The following is an 11,751-nucleotide window of genomic DNA, read 5'->3' on the forward strand; positions in this document are numbered from 1 at the left end:
CTTAAAATGCAACAAAAATAAATAAAATTAAATGTAAAAACAATGCTTACTGATAAAAAAACATCTCTAGTCATTTAACATTTCTAAAAATATTTCTGTTGTATTCATCTAAGTGCTTTATACAGTTATCTTTGGGCAAACAATATCTCTAAGCTTCACTTTCCTCATCTGTTAAATGGGGATAATAATAACATCTCCTTTGCATAGTTGTGACTCATTAAGGAGATACTCTAAAAAGCAGTATGTAAATGTGAGCTATTTAAAAAAAATCAGTCAAGAAGCTATGTAAGATGTCATAAATACTATAGGGATAAGTGATTTATTTCCAATCTGTCACTCTGTCGCTTTTTCCTTTATTTCATTGTTTAATCCATTTACTTTTAAAGCTGAGACTTATATTTGACTTTTCTTCCATTTGTCTCTTAGATTTCTTCCCCCAAATATGAATTTTTCTCCCATTTCTTCTGTAAAGATAGTACTTTATCTCTTCAGTTATATTAGGTTAATCTACTTTAAGACAACCTTTATCCCACTAGGTTTTTTTTTCTTTTTATTCTGAAGCCCACCATCCCTTCTCATTTGTTCCTCCTTTCTCTAGTTTGGCTTAATTTATTAATTTCTTCTTCCTTTTTAATATACTTTTTAATTCTTCTCCTGTAGCAGAGGTACATGAAAAAGATTCAGACACAGCCTTCTAACACAATTTAATTTCAAAGTGACAGACTAGATACAGACAATCTAATAACAGACATTAATGAACATATTTGCCTCACTATCAATTTTTAAATTACCTTAAGTGAGGGCAGGAGAAGAGAGATTATAAGTATGTAAGAATTCTTCCAATGTTTCTCCTTAAATTTTATTTATCCCACCCCACCCCCCAAAAAAACTTAGGCATGTTAAATAACTATTTTGTGTAAGCTAGCTTACACAATACATAGGTGAAAACAAAGCAACCCCCATTCTAACTATAATATTTTTATGTTAAATTAGAATGTCCAAACCGATCTTGTTTCTCAGTGTTCTAACATCTCATAGATAATCAGGCGGAGATAAGACTAGTCTTGAGATAACTGTCTTCTCTGATGATGAAGAATAGGAGGAAGGTCACCACCCCTGAAGTGCAGCTGATATTAAGACCAACCTGATTCCACAAGATTTTTGTGTAATTCTTCTGTGGGGTAGTAATTTTAGGTCATTACCTTTAAATATGTGAGTTTTTGCTTCCTTAGAGTCCAAAGCAGTGTTCAATCTAATAAAACAACACATATTTGTTGCCTTATTGGATTTCTGATAAAATGCCAGTACGTATTTAGGCCTGGGAAGCAAGGATAAATGAATAAGGTATCACCCTTGCCTTTAAAAAAACCAACATTCTAATTTGAGAGATAAGTTAATCAGGGAAATAATTATACAACAATTGATGACTATGCATTATTATGTGTTAAGTGATAGAGTAGGGACTTCTGATCTATCCACTGAGATGATAGCAATCACCTCTAGGGATTGATGGAGTTGGAATGGAGAAGATAGAATACTAGTTGAAAGTCTTAAAAGAAAAGGTTGTATTTGAATAGTAAGAATGGTGAGAAAATTCCCAGCCTAGAGGAACAGTAGGAGTGAAGACAAATAAGTGAATGTGGGAAGATGATGAGTGAAGACAAATGAGTGAAGATAAATAAGCAATATAGGGCAGAGAGAACACCAGTCTATAAAGAACAGAGGGCTCTTTTATTTATTTTATTTTATTTTTTATTTTTAAAATTTATTTTTAGTTTTCAACATTCACTTCCACAAGATTTTGAGTTCCAAATTTTCTCCCAATTTCATCCCTCCCTCCACCCCAAGATGGCATGCATTCTGAAAACCATTTCCCCTAATTGGCCCTCCCTTCTATCTCTCCTCCCTTTCTCTTATCTCCTTCCCCTTCAATTTTCATGTAGGGCAGGATAGATTTCTATACCCTATTTCCCGTATATCTTATTTCCCAGTTGAATGTGAAAACATTTGTTTTAAACATTTGTTTTTAAAACTTTCGGTTCCAAATTTTCTCCCTTCTCCCTCTTCACCCACCCTCATTGAAAAAGCAAGCAACTCAATACAGGTTGTACATATGTAGTCATGCAAAACACTTCCATAGTAGTCATGTGAAAAAACTAAGTATATTTCCCTTAATCCTATCTGCCCCTCCCATTTATCCTATTTTCTCTTTTGACCTTGTCCCTCCTTAGAAGTGTTTGCTTCTGATTATTCCCTCCTCCAATCTGTCCTCCCCTCTATCATCTCCCTAATCTCTTGTCCCTTCCCCCCTGCCATTTTCCTATAGAGTAAGATAGATTTCTATACCCAATTGAGTATGTATGTCATTCCTTCCTTAAGCTAGATCCAATGAGAATAAGATTCATTCATTCCCTCTCACCTTCCCCCATTCCCCCTCCACTGTAAAAGCCTTTTCTTGTCTGTTTTATGTGAGACAATTTACCCCATTCTACCTGTCCCTTTCTCCTTCTCCCAGTATAATACTCTCTAGCCCCTTAATTTTATTCTCCAGATATCACCTTCATCTTCAACTACCCTGTGCCTTCTATCTATCTATCTATCTGTCTGTCTGTCTATCTATCTATCTATCTATCTATCTATCTATCTATCTATCTAATTTTTTTTCCCTCTAACTACCCTAGTACTGATAAAGGTCTCATGAGTTACAAATATCATCTTTCATGCAGAAATGTAGAGTTCAACCTTAATAAGTTCCTTATGATTTCTCTTTCCTGTTTACCTCTTCATGTGTCTCTTGAGTCTTGTATTTGAAAATAAATTTTCTATTCAACTCTGGTCTTTTCATCAAGAATGCTTGAAAATTCCCTATTTCACTGAATGTCCATTTTTCCCCCTGTGGGATTATACTTAGTTTTGTTGGGTAATTGATGCTTGGTTGCAATCCTATCTCCTTTGCCCTCCAGAATATTCTATTCCAAGCCTTCCAGTCCCTTAATGTAGAAGCTGCTAAATCTTGTGTTATCCTGATTGTGTTTCCACAATACTTGAATTGTTTCTTTCTGGCTGCTTGCAATATTTTCTCCTTGACCTGGGAACTCTGGAATTTGGCTACAACATTCCTAGGAGTTTTCCTTTGGGGATCTCTTTCAGGAGGTGATCAGTGGATTCTTTCAATTTCTATTTTGCCCTCTGGTTCTAAAATATCAGGCAGTTTTCCTTGATAATTTCTTGAAAGATGATGTCTAGGCTCTTTTTTTGATCCTGGCTTTCAGATAGTCCAATAATTTTAAATTCTCTCTCTGGATCTATTTTCCAGGTCAGTTGTTTTTCTAATGATATATTTCACATTATTTTCTATTTTTCATTCTTTTGGATTTGTTTTACAGTGTCTTGATTTCTCATAAAGTCACTAGCTTCCAATTGCTCCATTCTAATTTTTAAGGAAGTATTTTCTTCAGTAAGCTTTTGGACTTCCTTTTCCATTTGGCCAATTTTGCTTTTTAAGGCATTCTTCTCTCATTGGCTTTTTGGACCTCTTTTGCCATTTGGGTTAGGCTATTTTTTAAGGTGTTATTTTCTTCAGTATTTTTTTGGGTCTCCTTTAGCAAGCTGTTGACTTGTTTTTCATGATTTTCTTGCATCACTCTCATTTCTCTTCCCAGTTTTTCCTCTACTTCTGTTACTTGCTTCTCAAAATCATTTTTGAGCTCTTCGATGGCCTGGGACCAATTCATATTTTTCTTGGAGGCTTTGGATGTAGGAGCTTTGACTTTGTTGTCTTCTTCTGGTTGTATGTTTTGATATCCTTTGTCATCAAAGAAAGATTCTCTAGTCTGACTTTTTTTTTGTGAGGTTTGCTCATGATCCTAGCTAATTACCTAAGCTATAAACTCTTTGTTAAGGTAGGGGTCTGTTTCCAGTGTAGAGAATGTACTGTCCCAAGCTTCATGGTTTTTGTGCAGCTGTTTTCAGAGATACTTCTAGGGACCTGTAAATTTTCAGTTCTTCCAAGGTAGTATGATAAGGGGTGAGGTGTTTACTCTTTTTCTGGCCTGTGATCTGGTCTATGAGTGACAAGCACTCTTTTCTGCCTTGGAATTGTGAGGAGGATTCCTTCTCTAATGCCAACACAAGCTCCACCACACCAGTGCTTCTCCTTGCCCCAGGATCACCGCCCAGAACTGTGACCCAGATCCAAGCATGGGCAAAGAAAGAGAATCCTGCCTCAGCACCAGCAAAGAGATCCCTGAAATCCTCCTTTGATCAGCCACTTGATTCCCCCTCAGTCAGTAGGCCAGAAGCTCCAGAAGCAGCCACTACCCTGGGACTATGCACTGGGACTGGGACTGGTACCGATCTTCTCTCTCATTGGAGTCACAGACTTTTCCTACTGACCTTCTAAGTTCTCTTTGAAATTCATGGGGTGAGAAGTCAGGAAACTGCCACAGCTGCCTGTGATTCAGTCCTCTGGGGGCTGCACCAGGTTTTCTGAGGCCTGTTTTGCCTGCACGCCCACACCAAACTTCATTCCTCTCCCTTCCCGGCATGATATACTTTTCTAATCAACCATCCAGGTTGTCTTGGGATGGAAATTTGTTTCACTGTGTCTTTTTGTAAGTTCTGCTGCTTTAGAATTTGTTTAGAGCCATTTTTTGCAGGTATTTGGAGGGGTTTGGGGGGAGCTCAAGCAAGTCATTGCTTTTACTCTGCCATTTCGGCTCCAACCCCAGAGGGCTCTTTAATGACTAGTCCCTCTAAGCTATTTCTTTAGATTATGATGGCTCTCAAGGCTTTATTACTTGAATATTTCCCCTTGTTCTTGGTGAGAGCTCTTTTTAGCCACTGGGGATACAGGGAATTGTCAAGTAATAATCAATAACCTTCCTTTTCCATGAGATCTTTCTGACTATAGCAATAACTGCACAATTGATTGTTCCTGTTCACCAGCTGCCAGAGGGAGTAATTAAGGGTATATGCTTAGATATTTCTAGAGCAAGAGTTCTTGACCTGTGGTCATCTATGGATAGATTTCAATGCATCTGAGAACTCAGTTTGAAGGAAAATATGCAACTATATTTTGACTGACATTAAAGAAAAACATTCTGAGAAGGGGGTTTTTAACTTCCCCAGATTGCCAATGGGATCCATGACACAAAAAAATTTTAAGAGCCCTTTCTCTAGAAGGAGAAAAAGCATTAAAAGATTTTACACACACAACCCCCCCCCCCCACACACACTATTAGAGTTAACAAGAAAGTGAGAGGAAAGAGAGTATAGTCAGGTATGTATAACAGACAACCTTCTTAAAGATTTTAGCAACAAAAGGGAGGAAATACATAGAATGATAGCTACTGTGTATGGATATATGAAATATGAGGCTTCTTTTATTTTCAGGGTGGGGGAGACATGGGCATGTTTGAGGGGAAGTAGGGAAGTAGCCATTAGATAGGGGAAAGATGAAAAAATGTTTGTGTGCTCTTTTGGAATCGCTTCTAAGAATGTAGGGTCACTTCTGCATCAAGAAGAGGCATGCTGTTGGCATTTTATTTTATTATAGTCCAAAAAAACTTGGAGCCTACAGACATCTATAAGATTCATAGGATTTACTTGAAGTAGGTTTCCTTTTCTCTGACACACTGGGCATGCCCCCTCTTTCTGGAGAAATCACTTTCTCTGATCGTTTCTGGAAATTTTTATACTCCATTAAAAAAAATCAGCTAAGATATCTTTTGTTAACTGATGCCTCCTATCTCTTCTTAGGCAGCTAGGTGGAGTGCTAATGGAGTGCTCAGTCTCAAGTCAGAAAGACATCTTCCTGAGTTCAAATCTCAGACACTTACTAGCTATGTGACTCTAGGCAAGTCACTTAATTCTTTTTGCCAGTTTCATCATCTATAAAATGAGCTGGAGAAGGAAATCACAAAGTACTGCAGTATTTTTGCCAAGAAAATTTCAAATGGGGTCATGAAGAGTCAGGCACAATTGAAAAGACAATGTCAAAACAACAACACAGTATTTCCCCAACTTGTGTAGCATAGCAACAATCATTTATAACTGGAAGAGATTTTAGAGACCATCTCTTCCAACCTATCATTTTGCAGAATGAAAATAACAGGACCAGAGAGAGGCAGTAACTTGCACAAGATCAATCAGGTAATAAATGCGTCAGCGTTAGGAACTCAAACATATTGGACTGAGTGAGAAATCAGGGCCTCCCTCTAAAGCCTATGACTTTCAGCTATTTCAGTAACCTGCCTCAGTGAGAAAGCAATTATGACTTAGATATCCTGTGCCAACCAGGAGTTGGGATAGAGAACTTGGTGGAACAGGGTTGGTGGAGTCCAAGAGAGACTTCTTTGTACCTCTTTATCTTCTCACTATGAACCAAAGACTGTCTTTGGTAATGTGTATTGTATCATCTCCTTAATTGTTCCTATTCTTAATTGTTCCTGTGTTCTTGCCCCTAGGTGTTTCTTTTTGAATCTTGGGGTGCTGTTTGTATGAGTGAAAATGTACTATAATTAAAGTTGCTTTTGCTTTCATGTTCTATCCATAAAACTCTCTCTAAGTCTCATAACTGTTAAGGACTAGAACACTTTTCCTTGGAGATGTTTTATAATTCCTCTAAATGAAAGGTTTTTTTCATTCATTCATTTGATATTTTATTTTTCTTTTCTATTTTTTCCTCTTGAGTCCAAACCACTGACCTGTGGATTAGAGACTTCACAGATTTAAATGCTCACAGGCAGGCAATTTGCTTGGAATGTGGTAGGCCCTAAATATGTAATTATCTAGTTTAATTGAATAGGAAAATTTGCCTGCTTTTTTGATGTTCACAATTGCCTTCTACAGTGTTTCTTTGTTGTTTTTTTAAACCTCAGTAATTATAATTTGTAAGCATAAAATTAGCAAAGTGGTGATTTGATTAATCTCATGCAAATATTCATCAGTATTATTTATTTGTGTAGATAATTGTTCTTAAACATTAAATTTTGCCTACTTAAGAGATTATAGGGTTTTATTCAAGGTTTTAGCTTATGTTTTAAAATGTGACTTGATGGCTTAGCTGCTACCTATTGACTATTGTGCTCTCTTCTTCCCTTACACTGTGCCCTCTGGAGCCCTGTTCTATGATTAACAAACTTCTCTTTTTATTACGGCTCTTCCTTTCATACTCCTTCCATTGTTTTCCTCCTTCCTGAAAACCAGTCTCTCCTCAGAAGCTTCTCCCCTGGCTGCCCCCTATTACTATATGCACCTTGTCTCATGTGCCTCTATGAAGAAGATCAGCATGAAAATTAGGCATATTCCTTTTTCCTCAGTATCATTGCCAGACCTTCTTAACTGCTAATGATTGCTTAAGTGCTGTTGCTCACCTTCTGACTCTGATACTTACCTGAAATTGTTCTCTTCAATGATTTCTTTTTTAAATAAATATTTACTGATATTTAGTTTTTGTACCTGCTACATTTGCCAATGTATTCATCTTGAGAGCTGATTTTCTCTTAATCTTTATATCCAATAGCCATTTCTTAGTTTGTCTTTTGAAACTGTCAAGAATTCTATTTTACTGCATGCTCTCTCTTCTTTTTGCTTCGGAGTCTCTGGTTGGTTCTTTTCTTACCTTTCTGACCATTCTTTTACTACCTCTTTTTTGGGATCATCATCTGTGTTCTGTTCCCTAAGCATGAGTTCTAGCCTTGACCTTCTCATCCTTTGTCTCTATTTATTCAATGATTTCATCAGCTCTCAATAATCACTCCTATGCAGATGATTCCCAGGTCCCCATGTCTAGCTCTCACTGAGATACAGTTCTGAAATACCAAGAGAGAAAATATTGAGCATTCTTGAAGTTTGTAACTCCCTTAGATAATTTCTGGACTTTGCCACGACTACCCAATTGCCTTCTCACTCTGGAACTTCCCTTATTTCCCGGACCCTTCTTGGCATGGAATAATTTTCCAACATACTATTCCCTTTCTCCCAAATCAATCACTCAATACCAATATGTGCCAGGCACTGAGATATGTGCTGGGGGTACAAAAAAGAATAAAAAAAATAGTTCATTTACTCAAGGAGATTACAATCTAATGGAGGAGACAAAGCTCAAATGAATATATACAAAGCAAGTTATGAGAATAAATAAGAAGTAATTAACACAGGAAAGGTAGTGTAATAAAAAGGTGTTGGGGAAGTTTTCCTGTAGAGGATCTGATTTCAGTTGAGACTTAAAGGAACAAGGAAGGTTAGCAGTCAGAATGGAGGAGGCAGAACATTCCAGACATGGAGGATAGTCAGAGAAAATATCTAGGACTGACAGATGTATGGTCTCTTTCATGGAATAGCCAGGAAGACAATGTCACTAGATCACAGTGTGTGTTAAGCAGTAAGTAGAAGATTAGAAGGAGATTAGTCATGAAAGGTTTTGAATGCAAAATAGAACTTTTTGCATTTAATCCTAAAGGTGATGGAAGCCATTGGAGTTTACTGAGTAAGGGAGAGCAACACAATTGGATCTGAGCTTTAGGAAAATCACTTTGGTGGATGAATGGAGGATGGATTGGAGTGGCCAGGAGACTAGAGGAAGGGAGACTCACCAGCAGACTGTTGCAATAGTTCAGGTATGAGGCAAGGAGGGCATACACCAAAGTGGGGCTAGTGTCAGAAGAAAGAAGGAGGCAGAGAAGGAACAGTCAGATAGGTAGGAGGAAAACCAGAGAAAATGATGTCCTGAAAAGTTGGAAAGAAGAAAGTATTAAGGAAGAGTGATTAAGGATTTAAGGGATCAAGGAAAATAAGGATTGAGAAAAGATCAATTTATCTGGCAATGAAGGATTGTTAATAACTTTGAAGAGAGCAATTTCAGTGGAATGATAAGGTCAGAAGCCAGATTGTAAGTTTTAACAATAGTTAGAAGAGAGAAAGTGTGGGCACCTCTTGTAGATACCCGAATTTAACAACAAAGGGCAGGATGATAGAGGGGAAGGAATGAGCAAGAGAGGGAGAGATTAAAAATGAATGAAAGAGTAGAGATGAAAATGGGGGGCATTCTGTTGAAAGAGATGAGATGAAATGGGTTCATTTAAATAAGTAGTCTTGGTAAGGAGTAAGCCTAGTTTATCATGTGAAACAGGGATGAAGCAGTAGAATGTGACAGAAAGCATCTGAGTGATAAGAGATGAGGAAGAGAGGAGAAAAGGGAGTTTACAGCAAATGGACTAATTTTTTCCTGTAAAATATGAGTTAAGCTTTACAGCTAGGAGAGTTGGAGGAGAGGGAGCTATGGGAAGTTTGAGGAGAAATGAAAAACTTTAAAAGAGATGCAGTGTAGAGTGGTATGGGAGTTGGTAAGGGAGGCATATTGTAGGATTGCCTAGCATCAGTGAGAGCCCAGTTAAGGATATGTAGCCTAAATTTGTAGTGGACCCATTCACAACAGTTGTGGGATTTTCTCCACCTTCCAATTGTGAGTTCCTTCTGGAAGCCTCCATTTTTGGGATGGATCCAGGCTGGCCATGCTTCATTTGCATCCTGACCTTGCTTTGGACTCCAAAAACTCTGGTTCCATTCTCCTACATTAGAATTTTATTCCTCCATCACTTCACTTTTGAGCTCCATTTTATGTTTTATTTTTCCCCTATTAGAATGTAAGCTCCCTGTGGGAAGGAATTTCTTTTTTTGCTTGAATGTGTATCCATGGCACATAGCACAGTGCCTGGCTCATAGCAAGCACTTATTAAATGTTGTTTGTCTGCATGCAGCCTATCTCATGCTACCTTATATATGAATTAGAGGATCTGGCTTCAAATGTCTAATCTGTCACTCTGCTTACTAACTGTGTCACCTCTATGACCTCACTTTCCTCATTGATAAAATGAAACATTAGGACCAAAGGATCACAGAGTTTTCTTTCACCTCTAACTATATGAATATGAAAACTCCCTACTGGGATTCTCCTTCTGGATGTCTTATAGGCATCTCAGAGTAAAAATGTAACTCAAAATATTCTATTTTAAACCTACCCCTTCTACTAATTTGTAGGATCACTGATTTAAAGCCAAAAATTCACCTTGGAGGTCATTGAATCCAACCTCCTTATTTTATAGATGAGACAACTGAGGCTCAAAGTTATTAAGCAACTTGTTCAGGGTCACATAGTAAGTCTCTGAAGTAGGGTTTGAGCTTTCTTCTTCCCGACTTCCAAACCTAATGCTCTATTCACTGTGCTACACTGTTTCTATTTCCCCCATTGATGAGCACCAACCTTCTAATCGCTGAAATTTTCTACCTTTGAGTAAGACTTGGCTCTTTCCACTCATATACTACTAATATTCAATCAATTATAAAGTCTCCCAAGATCTATATCCAGAACATCTTTTGCATGTTCTCTGAAAGGTCACCACCCTACTTCACCTTTCACTTGTACTATTAGAATAGCCTCTTTATTTTTTAAATTTTATTTCTAATTTATGGAATAAAACAAGCATTTCTATAACATAGTACAATAAAAAAGATGATTGCACATGAAACTGTAAATATACTATGCCCAACTTGCTATTCCTTTCAACTATATAACAAAATTTTCATGTAAATTATTTTTTTCTTCCCTCCCCCCAAGAGATGGCTACAATTTGACAAATAGGTGTGTATGTATGTGTGTGTGTGTGTGTGTAAAATTAATCTATAAAATTCTATAAAATTAAAATTATTCTATAGTACTTCTATTTATCTTTATTGACCAGTTTTTCCTGTTTCCAGTCTCTGAACAATGACCAAAATAACCCTTTTAAAGAATAGACTTGGAAGTGGAGCCAAGATGGCAGAGCCAACATGGCAGAGTGAAAGCAGTGACTTGCTTGAGCTCTCCCCCAAACCCCTCCAAATACCTGTAAAAATGGCTCTAAATAAATTCTAGAGTAGCAGAACCCACAAAAAAGACAGAGTGAAAAAAATTTTCCAGCCCAAGAAAACCTGGATGGTTGACTGGAAAGGTCTATCAAGACAGGCTGGGAGAGGAACACAGTTCCTTAAAACTTTGGATGTTTCTTAAAGAAGCTGAGAGCTTCTCTGAAATCCTCTGTTTGAGGAGCCCCAGAATCATAGGGTACTGAGGAAATGTGAGTTTCAGAGTTGATCTTATCTTGCAAAATGATGTTTCTAGAGTCCATGAAATTCAGGAGATGACCCAGATGGGAAATGATGACATGAATTCCCTCAAACAGAGGATTTGGGAGAAGCTCTTAGATGTCTACCCCTACCCTCTCCAGCCAAAGGGAGGGAGGAACCCCATGGGCAGGAGGAATGTCATGAAAAAATGGTCTGTGGAAGTCATGGAGTTATGATGGGTTGATCAGGAGAGACTTTGATAAATTTGATAATACTCTAATAGGTTTTTTTGAGATGACAGAGAATGATTAGTTTTGGAAGCTGTATCTTCCTTGAGGGTAGATATGCATACTAGCCTTCTGCTTAAAGGACACAAAGAATTGCTCCAATTATTGATCCTCAGTCACTGGGGCTCCCTGCAAGAAGATGGTGACTGAAGAACAGAGGTGGGAGAGGGAGTGGAGTGGCTACAGAAACCATCTGTTCTGTGGTCTATGGCAGTAGAAAGTGTTAGATGATGTAGTTCTGTCCACTCTTACCTCAGCCCTTGGGAATGTGCAACTGTGTCTTGCATAACATGAATAGAATGGACATCTTATGCTTTCCCAAGTAAGCCTGAGAAGGGAATTTCTGTACTTAATTTTC

The sequence above is a fragment of the Phascolarctos cinereus genome, unplaced genomic scaffold, assembly GCF_003287225.1.
Source record: "Phascolarctos cinereus isolate Bilbo 61053 unplaced genomic scaffold, phaCin_HiC Scaffold_726;HRSCAF=1367, whole genome shotgun sequence".
NCBI classification, from domain to species: Eukaryota; Metazoa; Chordata; class Mammalia; order Diprotodontia; family Phascolarctidae; genus Phascolarctos; species Phascolarctos cinereus.